The 12,090-nt window shown below is 40.2% G+C and overlaps 1 pseudogene; it reads left to right on the plus strand.

Annotated features, from left to right (window-relative positions):
• Positions 1-10,716: 10,716 nt before the first annotated feature.
• On the plus strand, positions 10,717-11,852 carry LOC129066885 (serine/Arginine-related protein 53-like; annotated as a pseudogene).
• The last annotated feature ends 238 nt before the right edge of the window (positions 11,853-12,090 follow it).

The following is a 12,090-nucleotide window of genomic DNA, read 5'->3' on the forward strand; positions in this document are numbered from 1 at the left end:
GGAAAAGTTTTGAAACTCTTCCTCTGAGCTCTTTGCAAAGCCCTAGAAGGTATGTTCTAGGAAAGTGTTTTCAGAGAATGTTAATGTTTTTGTTGCATAACGCGTTTCTATAAAACTTAGAGGCAAAGGAAAAGGATTGTCTTTTTTTGTTTTATGCTGTGATTCACTGCAGAGCTCATAAATGCTGCATTACAGTGTGGTAGTCAAGGAAGAAGAAAAGAAGAGAGCTATGACTATATAATTTATTTCTAAGTCGCAATCCATGGGCTGAGCGCGCTCGGTATCTGGCGTTTTGCCTCGCTGATGAGCTCCTCCCCACATGCAGCCCACAACCCACACACAGACAGCCGGATCTCCCCGCCTCAGCCCCCCGCAAGCACACAAGTGCTCTGGAAGCATCGGGAAGAGTTGGCTCATATATGCCTTTACTGTCACTCACCAACATGGTCCCTATGGTAACTCAGTATTGCTGATGTCCTCTGAGCTGACTTTGGGCTGATCCTTCCATCCCTCAGTATAATGGAATTTATGTTTAAATCAAGAAGCTCCTAGTCTACTGTGTACAAATAAGTTGGCCAGCAATTACGGTGCATTCCAATAAATGCCACATTAGAAATAGGCAAAGGTGGCTCCGAGATGAGAAGTAGAGAGGAATCCCCCACTCAGCCTCCCGGAGTCGGACCAGGATTCCTGGAGGACGAATTGAAGTTCAGGCCATCAAGCTGATGGGGCCTCTTTCAAGACGGGCCTGGATGGGTGAGAGGAGCTAGTGCCAGAGGGGTGACTGGATTGGTGGGCTCTGTGGAGGCAGTGAGGCCAGGCCCACAAAAGAGCCAGTGTTCGCAGCAAAGCGCTGTAGAAATGAGAAGGGCAGGAGAGGAGAGGAGAGGCGGCAGTGAAGCGCACCTGTCCTAATTGAAACGGCTGGCGGAGCCTTCCAGCGCGGAAGAGGCCGAGCAGCTCTCAGATCTCGCTCAAAGGGAGAAGCACGCCACTGACTCCACCGGAGCCACCCAAGAAGAGCCATCTGCTCCCATGTCATCTGACTCGTTTGCCACCTGCTTGTGCTTTCAAATGACTTATTTAGAGATAAGATCTCTCTCTCTATCTGGACCATGCCATTTGCTGACCTACATAGTCATTTCCAGAAAAAACCATCAGCTAAGTGAGACCAGGTGGTTGGGGATTGGGGGCTTGCAGGGTTTGGTCTATAAAAGTCAGGCCTTCGATGTGAAAACAGGATGAAGTCCATACCGGGTTTACCAGCAGGCTCACCCCCACCATGCGCTCAGAGTCAGCACAGCCGCGGCCCTCGACTTCAAAGCTACTGCCATAAGAAATAAAAGAGCATTGTATCATAATTTCTTACATTCACATCAGTTTATGTAAAGATCATAACCTGGCCCTAGATGCAAGGTTAGTAAATGGGGACCAAGTTCCTGATCTAAAAGAAAGTCTTTCTGGGGCCAGGGGCTGCTGGGAAAGCCTGTGGCAACCCCATCAGGGGAACAACTGAGAACTTTAACAAATGTTGCAAAGCACTTTTGAGCTGCATTGTATTAACACTTCTCACTTTGCAAATGAGGAACAGATTCTGGGGGAAGTTACATACCTAACCAAGTTCCTCAGTGGGTAACATTCAGAGCTCATACCCAGATCTCTCGATGCCTGAGCCGGAGCTGCTTTCCCTACCCCAAACCAAGGCCTTGGGTAACTCACAAACCTCCCTTCACCTCTGCTGAGAGGACAGAGGCGGGGCAGGAAGTCTGGTTCTTTAAAGTCTGTCTTGCCCAGTGAGGCCTCAGTCAAGGGAAACCTAGTGTGAGTCCGGAGAGAGGGCAGGGGCAGTAGTTAGAAGAGCTCAGGCCAAGCCATCAGCTGAGCCTGTAGCTCTTGGGTTCCTTCATTTGAGGCCAGAGTCAGGGCAGGTGGGATGCACAGGTGGGGATGAAGTGGCCTCCAATGGCGGAGCAAAGAACGGGGGGCGGGGAGCAGGGGGGAGCAGATAGCTACAGCAAAACTGTGCTTTTTGTGCTTCAAAGTAACATTTATTCTTATGCTGCTCAGTGACCTTGAGAAAACTGTTTTACTTCATTATTTCTCTAGCTCTGAAACTACCTGGATACGGGAGTGCCTGTTCTGTGAGGATGTAGAGATGGCCCTTATCCTCAAGGCATTTACTTTAGAAGGGAATTGATGGATTTAAAGCACTCAGTATTAGGTAGAATGTTGATAAAGGTTTTAAGGTACCTTTTTTTTTTTTTTTTTTTTTTTTTGGAAAACACGGAAGAGGGGAATATTTTAGATGATGAGCACCGAAGAAGAATTTTGAATGGCGCTGGTATCTCAGCAGACCTTTGTTAGGCAGCGGGATTGTGATGGACAGGGCTGGGGGCGGGCCGAGAACAAACACAGCGCCTGCAAGGGCCAGGGGTACAGTTTGGCTGCCTGTGTGGAGGTGAATGATGGCAGGTGAGGCAGTCGCCAGGGCATGGAGGGTCTTAATGTGTCAGGATAAGTGGTTTGGATGTAATGCTAAGGGCAGCGGAGGCACTCTGGATGTTTCCCAGCAGGGAAATGGCATGAGGAGAAAATAATTCATGATCAGTGATACTCTTTCAGAGAAGATCCATTAATTTAGGACATAAGGCAGGTAATTAATGCATGCGCATCATTTGTAACAGGTGATGGCTAATTTTATGTGTCAATTTTGCTAGGCTATAGTGCCCAGCTGTTTGGTCAACTGTTAGATGTTACCGGGAAGGTATTTTTAAGATGTGATTAACATTTTCAAGCAGAGCAATCCAGAATCCCCCAGCCCCCATAGTGTGGGTGGGCCTCATCTAATCAGCTGAAGGCCTTAAGAGTAAAGACTGGGGTTTCCTGAAGGAAAGGGAATTCTACCTCAGGACTGCAACATGGAAACCATACCTGAATTTCTAGCCTGCTGGCCTGCCCCATAAATCATTTAAGCTAGTTGCTTAAAATAGGTGTTGGCAAAGGCAGTCTGGTGTACACAGTCTTTCAAGCCCAATTTGGATACATAAGAATGAGCATTGGGCCTGAGCCTTCTTTACTGAGAGCTAAGAGCCCGCACAGCCCATATCTGGTTTATCATCTTGTGTGGAAACATTTCCCTGTCTCAGGCTCAGTGAGGATTCCTTTGTTCTGCTTGAACATTTATGTCGGTGGCTCTCAGGCGCACACCCAACCTTCAGTATTTCAGGCTGCACTGGGGAGGGGGCCGGGTCCTTCTGCGGAGGCAGGAGAAAGATCCTTATAGCCAATTGTTCTGCCTCAATTGTGGTGGGGGAGGATCTGCTAGCCATGAGGGACCAATAAAGGCTTGTTCCATCCTGTGCTGGACTGCATTGTGTTTTCCTTGGTCACTCCCATTACCAAGATGCTGTGGACAGAAGTGTGTGGAGGCCTCCCCTGGGACTGGTAACTCATACATACAGTCCTCGGATTGACAATCTCCCTCTCCATTTATAGTCATATATAGATAGGTTGAGTTATAGGGAAATAAATATACATTTATACAGTGGCACCTTGGTTCTCATCATTAATTTGTTCCGGAACTAATGATGGGTGCCAAAGCCGATGAGTACCGAGCAAGTGACGAGTGATGAAGCATTTTCTCTTTCAGGGTGGAGTCGTGAGTCATACAAGTTTTAGCGAGTGCGACAAGTTGCGAGTAAGTGCTGAGTCCTGAAACATTTTTTTTCTCGTCAAAATGCAAGGAGTACAGGGTTTGACGAGTTCTGAGGCTGAACTTCAGAGTACCAAGTTATGACTGTATACGTTTATAATATGTATTTACCTATATCTATCTCTCTACCTACCTATCTATCTCCTATTGGTTCTATTTCTCTGAAAAACTCTAATATGTACCCCAACTAAAAAGTATTTTCAGATGACTAAGCACGCACATTCAATACAATGTAGCTTTACATTTTGTAAGTTTAAGGAATTTATTTTTAAGGCAATGAATATACCTTCCATAGATTTTTTTTACTATTTCCCTTATTTCCTCCCACTTTATTGCTTTCTGCCCCAGGTCACTTCGCCCCTGTCTGATGATTCTTAAAGCAAATACATTGACAGAACAGAAGCAATGGGTTCAGCAGAGGCTGACCTCTGGAATCTGGGAATGAGATTTGGTCTGCAGTTGATACTAATAAGTGTTAATGCCGCCCACACTGCTGCTCGGTCTGCCTAAAGACTTAGATATCACGTGTGTGTAAGAATGAGACCGCATCTCTGAAAGAAACAGAATGTTTGGGAGTAAAATGTAGTTAAACCAGGGAAAGCAGAGACCTTGGAAACTGAAAGAAAGCTTTGTGATGGCAATAGGGAGAGAGAGGAAGGGACAGGGGACACTTTCTCCAAGGCTGACAAATCAGAGTGCTAATGAGGACTGCATGCCAGGTCTCTAAAATGGCACTTCCTCGCGCACACATGCACTCTGTTTGAGGTTTTTCCACAACCTGGAAGACATACTTCCTCCTCTTGGAGCCCAATTTTCTTGTCTGTAACATGATAGGGTTGGGCCACATGATCTGTACATTCCTTTCCAGTTCTGGTCTTCTGTGAGTCTATGATTTGTTTTGTCAACTCAGCTCTGTGATTTGAAAGATAATGAGGTGATATTCCAATGGATTTGGACAGTTATTTAGTAAATTAAAATAGTCATGTTTGGGTATTCATGTCTACTTTTGTGGGCTCTGGGCAATTTCCCTCCCAAATTATTTCCAGGCATACTTATCAAATCAGCTGACTAGGCCCACTCATCCTTTCTTCAATGCATCACAGAGTGGCATCTGAGTTGTTTGCGCAGTGACCATTGGGAACAGCGTTCCCTCCCCATAACAAATAAGGAAAATAGCTTTCAAATGTTATAAATAATACATGGTAAGAATTTAGACAATATAGAAAAGTAAAAAGAAAAAAGAAAAATGGCTAAGATCCCACCACTCAGAAAATAAAACATTGTGATATACTTCTCTTATATTTAAAAAAGTTATTGGCATAAAAAGATTCGCTGTCTCAACCCACAGTTGTACTACTCATGTCTAAGAATGCTAAAACACGAAAACAGCCGTAACAGAGAATTCTCTGACTCTCCAAAGACGCTGTGCAAAACTGTAATTGAAACAAGTGATAAAAGCTATGTTTCCCTCAGTTTATAGATGCTGATAATTTGTCAGTCGGATTCTATTTAACAGAAATTTCAGATAATATGGAGTATCAATTCAGTTGTCACTCTCTATTACCAATTTTGAGCCAATTTTGAGACCAATAATTCAGAGTTTGAAGAAGAAATAAAGTGTTGATTTCAAGAGTTCTTTATATAGCAAAAATTATGTGTTACAACTTTTAGAACTGGAAATGAAGACTTCGTAAAGCATCTTTTAGAATCAGTCATGTGATGGGAGGAGCACAAACAGTATCTGAGTGACAAATACTGCCTTTAACGATTTGATAGTCAAGCAATGCTGAATGTCTGTGGAATGAAAAGTAAGCGGAGGAAACTACAGCCGTACCAGCTTCCAGTGTATGGCACCTCGGGGCGTACTGAGCTAGCATAAGACGTGAAGATGGAATTAAAATCTCATGGTACTTCTCTTGAGAATGGATTAGTCTGCACACCTGGCTGGACTTGCTTTTTGGCTTGCATTCATCTGGTTTCAGCACTAATAAACCCAAAGAAGAGGTTCTTCTACGTGACTGTTCAGCAACAGTTATAGTGGCACTGAAATATTCAAAGTGCTTGCATAACTTTTTTGAATGTTATGGTTTATCCTTGGGACAAACGTGTTGGTATTTTACTGAAGATCCACAAGCAACAGTGGGTAAAACTGCTGGTGCCTTAGCACAGATTACGGAAATTGCCCTGCACCAGCGATGATATTCTTCAACATCACACATGCCCTCGGGGGTGGGGCGGGGCGCGGGGGGGAGCCAATTTCACTTAAGAACGCAGAAACATATTTTATGTGACAAAATGGTAAGTAGACATAAAACATTTCTGCTGTGTACTCAAGGAAGATAGTAGTTTCAAGAAAAAACACTTTAAATTACAAGCTGAACTAGCTGCTTAATTTCTAGAAGACCACTTATACTTAGAAGCAACATGCAAATGACAAGTGGCATGCAACTATGGATATTTGGACAGGTTTATTTTGCAGACATTTTCTGAAAAATTAACAAAGTAACTTGTCACTGCCAGGGCTGGCATTTTTTGCTAATTTTGTATTTATTTAATTCACCATTTTTGCCGGCTAAGTTTCAACTTTGAGGAAATTAGAATCCTGGAAAACTTGTATCTTCTACTGTGAGTTTGACAGCTTCTCAATACCTAGAGATATTTTTGATGAGATTGATGCAGATATTAATAAATGTGATTTTTTTGATACTGTATAACAACCTTTGGAAAATCTGCACAACTTCGAGAACTAATATTTGCCAATATGTAATCTGGTAAAAACATGCATGAATAAAAGAGCCATTTAAAGTGCAAGATAAACTAGTGGATTTTAATGTTACAGAGTATTATAAGTTCATTGATATTACTTCAAATTCAAGAAACTGTTGAATTTGCATATTGTGTCAAAGATGGTAGTCCACAGTTATTGAAAGGCTCTTTAAACGTTCCTCTCATGTGAAGAAAAGAGAACACTTATGCCCTGTTTGTGGGCATGTAAATTGGTGCAGCTGCTGTCGAAAACAGTGCGTTCCTCAAGAAATTAAAAATATAACTACTATATGATCTAGCAACCCACTTCTGAGTATATATCCAAAGGAAATGAAAACAGGATCACAAAGAGATATCTGCATTCCCATGTTTACTGCGGTATTATCCACAATTTCCAAGACTTGGAAACAACCTAAGGACTATCTATATGTATATAAATAAAGGGGATGTGATACATATATATGTATATGGATGTGACATATATGAATATATATGAATATTATTCAGTCATGAGAAATAAGGGAATCCTGCCATTTGCAACAACATGAATGGACCTTGAAGACATTATGTTAAGTAAAAAAAAAAAAGAAAGAAAGAAAAAGCCATACAGAGAAAGAGTCATATTGCAATGTATCACTTATCTGTGGAATATAAATAAAAAGTCAAACTCATAAAAGCAAAGGGTAGAAAAGTAGTTGCCAGGGCTTAGGGTAGAGGGAAAAATAGGGAGAGGTTGGTAAATATGTACAAACTTTCAACTATAAGATGAATAAGGTCTAAGGATCTAATGTAAAACATGGTGACTATAGTTTACTGCACTGTATTGTATAATCAAAATTTGCTAAGAGAATAGAACTTATATGTTCTCACCAAAATGAAAAGGAAGAAAAGGAAGGAAGCATGTGAGGTGGTGATATGTTAACTAACTAGTTGGGAGGAATCCTTTCACAATGTCTATCAAATCACCACCATGTACACTTAAAATATCTTAATATTTTTATTATTTATTATCAATTAATTTTTATTATTAAACTATTAAATATTTATTATTAATTAATACCTCAAAAAAGCTTAAAAATGCTCTTCTGTTTTTCAACTATATATCTCTGTGAAGTTTTATTTTTTTCCTACCAGAATATTGAAACAGATCACATGCAGAATAAGAGAATCTTTAAGGACAGTAGTGCAAAAATGTAGAGCAATGCCGCTCTTGTCACTAAATCTCTTTGTTTTAGAAAATATATTTTGATAAATGCATGTTATCTATATTAATATGAAATGAGCTTATTGTTTCTAAATCAATAAATGTATATTTTAAAATTCTTAGCTTTAGTTTCTAATATGACAACTATTGAAAGCAAATATAATCCACACAAAGTTCTTGAGGGTTTTCAAAAATTTTTAAAAGACTAAAAGAGTCCTGAAACCAAAATATTGAGAAACACTGATCTAAAGTAAACTCTAGTTTATGCAATTTATTTAATTGATGCCTTGATTGGAAGTGTGTATTGTATTTATCTTGTTTATTAAAAAGTTGTACTATGATAATGAAATAAAATTTAGTGTACCCCTTTTCATAAAAGAGTAACTGCTTAAACAATGATGTTGGTTTTTCATTTCAATATATGGTTTAATAGTATCTCTAGTTTTTTGTTTTCTTTTTAGTGGATTTGAAATAAAAACTTATCTTTTCACCTCCTATTACCCTTTTTTTACTTTTAACATCAGCTTAGCAAAAAGAACAATGGACTCATTGACGAAAATGGTTCAATGACTACATTCCACATTAAATGTGCATTACTGTTAGATCATAAACATTTCTTTTTATCTCACATTTTAAATTAGCCTCTTTTTTTTTGTTTAAGTCTGAATGTTAATGATTCACTGGGCTTCTCAAGAAGAGATTACTCTCATTTAGGGATATTTTTATATCTTATATTTGTTAGTATACAGTCTGTGGTTTATAGATAGACATGTTTTCTTCCCTGGCATTTAGCAAAGTCACTAGCACATATGTCATACTCAGTGTTTGTTGAATGACTGAATGACCAAATAAATGATGAATGAATGAGCAAATGGATGAATGAATGGATTTCTCAATCAAAAGATCAGGTTTGCCCATGTGCATATTATAAGACAAATTGTACTTGAGAATGAGGCTTTGAATGCATGTGCCCTGTCTGGCAGCCCGGGATCAGAGCTTTCTTCCCCTCCCACATGTGGGCTGGCCTCACAGCCTGAGCCTAGTCCCTGTTTTTCAACAGACTTCCTTTATATCCTTCCTTAGCCTGGACTTCCCAGTGCAGCCTGCTTTTTTGTCTGACTCGGCCAAGACTGCTGCCACATTCCATTGCCCCCCGTGCTGGGCTTTTCTTGGAAGCAGCACACTTAGGGATAAAGGGGTTGGGGGTCTCCAAGTACCAGAGCCTCTTTTCCCAGCACATGCCTGCCCCAAGTGAGCAGCTCTCCGGACCTAAGTCCTGGCTCGTCACTGACCACCTCAGCTTCCCCATAGGCCACATCTGGCTGCATCTTCAGAGGAGCCATCTTACATAGAGAACAAAAATTTCCATGTCCAGGGCAAGTGAAATGACTGCCTTTCAAACATGACTGTTTTATGAAGTCTACTTGCACTTGTATGTACATATCAAAGGTGATCAGTAGAAGACTAAGAAGAGCATCCTTTCAGAACAGAAATTACTCAGAGGGACAAAACAGAAGACGGGGAGAAAAATAAGTTCACACTGAGAATAAACATTTCTGGATAATGTTATAAATTGTATGTAATTGGGAAAAGTCACCTTTTTTAAAAGGATCAATAAATCTTTTCTGTCTCATGTACACTCTTTGGACACCATAAAGGCAACAAGGAGGTTTGTCTCCTAGAAGCACATAATCTTTGGCTGTAGTTTGTTCAATAGAAGTAGGTAATTATTATACATTTGAATTAGTCACACCATATTGTCTGCACCTTTAAATCACTTCAAATTGAATCAGTTGCAAACCTTTCTTTTTCCTGTTTAAACCACAATACCTGGTGTTTAGATGTGTTTAATTTCCTATGCGTTTTAATGAGCATGATGTTATTTAGAGTTGGAATAAAGGAAAAATAGTCTTAAATAATCCCTGAAGGCTTAAGAAATCTCATGAAACTGTTAGGCCCTAGAGAGAGAACCCAGTCATTGTAGAAGACATATATTACAATACATCTTTCACACACTTTATCCACCATGTTTTGTTTTGTTTTTTACATAGAAAAAAATGTCAGTAAACTAAGATAGCCTTTAATAAGTGGGCGTTCTTTATCATTTGGGAAGATTCTACAACTTCTGCACTTGCCCACGGAGAACAAGCACCAGCCCATGCTGGCTCTGTAGCGTGGGCATGAGCCACCCAGGCTGCAGGCAGGTTTGATTCCTCCAGTTCATAGGCTTTACAAACAACCATGAGAATAAAAAGAAAATCCATAGGCTGGGGGAAACCATTTGCAAATCACATGATTGATGAAGAACTTGTATCCAGAATATAAAAAAACTCTCAAAACTAAAAAATGATAAAACTATTTAAAAAGTGGGCAAATAATTTGAACAATCCTATCACCAAAGAAAATGCATGGACAACAAATAAGCACATGAAAAGATGCTCAACATATGTCATTATAAAAATGCAAATTAAGACAAAATGAGATACCACTATGCATCTATTAGAAGGACTAAAATTAAAAAGACTGACTGTACCAGATGTTGGTGAGTATGTGAAAGAACCATAACTCTCATATACTGCTGACAGGAATATAAATGGTACAACCACTTTAGAAAATAGTTTGACAGTTTCTTGGAAAAAAAGCATGCATTTATTATATGACCCCACCATTCCTGCCTTAGGTATTTACCCAAGAGAAATGAAAGCATATATCTACACAAATATTTTTAAACAAATATTCATATCAGCTTCATTCATAATGGCTCCAAACTGGAAACAATCCAAAAGTCCATCAACAGGTGAATGGATAAAGAATTCAGCAATAAAAAATAAATTTGTTGAGTGAAAGAAGCCAGACAAAAAACACACATAATTGTATGACTCTATTTTTTAGAAAATTCTAGGAGAAAGGCAGTGAGCTTAAACTGAAGCAAGTTTGGAGGATGCCGGCAGCACCCCAATTTGAAGAAACATTTGCAGGTTTGTGGTGCTTGCAAGTCAAGGGAAGGTGTGATCCCAAAGGCAGAGAGCCAGAAATGGGATGCCATTCATCAGCTGCTGAAGAAGAAAGCAGAAGCAGAGAGAAAAGAAACACCGTATATATGGTCATCTTTAAGTAGTTCTTCAAATAGTAGAACATACAGCTGAAGGAAAGCTGAAAGGTCAAAGTCAAGATCTCGGTCCAGAAATCTTCAGCCTCACTCACACTCTTATGATAGACAATGCAGGCATCGATCAAGCAGTAACTCTTCTTATGGTTCTAGAAGAAAACAAAGTCCAAGTTGTTCAAGGGGCTGAGTGGAATCCTATAGAGTTCAGAGATATAGGTCAAAACACAGAACAAAACGTCCAAGTCAAGACCACATCCACGTTTCCATAGTCCAGTCACAGAAGAACCCATAATCGATCTCGGGACAGAGAATGATGTAAAGGCAGAGAAAAGGAGGAAAGAGAAAGGGAGAAGGAGAAAGGCAAAGGGAAGGAATTACACAACATCAAACACGGGAAATCTGGAAATATTAAAGCCGAGTTAGAACATCTGCCACCAGCTGAACACGCCAAAGCCAGACTATAGCTGTTTCTTGAAGCTGCTGCGAAAGCTGATGAAGCATTGAAAGCCAAAGAAAGAAATGAAGAAGAAGCAAAGAGAAGAAAGGAGGAAGATCAAACCACCCTGGTAGAACAAGTGAAAAAAGTAAAAGACATTGAAGTCATTTAAAGTAATTCTTTTGTTTGGCAGACATTCAGATCAAGTAAAGAAGTCAAAAAGTCAGTGGAACCTAGCAAAGTGAAGTATGCAACTGCAGCCTCAGGACCAGCATCAGTAGTTAGTGATCTACCCAGGAATGAAAAAGAAATAGACCCTAGCAGCATCCCTACTGCTGTCAAGTACCAAGAGGACAACTCTCTGGCTCATCCAAATTTATGTATTGAGAAAGCTGATGCTGAGGAATAGTAGTTCAAGAGATGAACTGAACTACTTTCTTTGACAAGAGAGGCTAATGGGCCTTTATTGGGAATGGGACTATTCCTGATCTGTTGCTCAGTTGCTCAGAAGCTGCTCAGAACCACACAGCCCTGCCAGAAGGCAACCGCACTCCAGATCAGGCTCAGCGTGCCCGCCATCAAGTTCCTCTTCCCACTTTTGAATTTGAGAGCAAAAATGACATAGAATGTCATTAATTTAGATAAGACCAATTTCATCCCCCTCTCCTTCCCCCTTTAGGGAGGGGGCCTTTCCCTGTCCTTCTCTAACCCTGACACAACTGTTTTCCTGATGTACACAGCTCCAGGCAATGTGTGTGCACAGAACATAGTTTTCTGAAAATTATTTTTTAATGAACTTTCTTCAGCAAATTTAAAAATTAGTTCATGAACTCAAGAGATTAGCCTGACTCAAAATTTATGTG

Source organism: Pteronotus mesoamericanus, unplaced genomic scaffold (genome assembly GCF_021234165.1).
Source record: "Pteronotus mesoamericanus isolate MK-2021 breed Mesoamerican mustached bat unplaced genomic scaffold, CSHL_Meso_final contig_20, whole genome shotgun sequence".
In the NCBI taxonomy this organism is placed as follows: domain Eukaryota; kingdom Metazoa; phylum Chordata; class Mammalia; order Chiroptera; family Mormoopidae; genus Pteronotus; species Pteronotus mesoamericanus.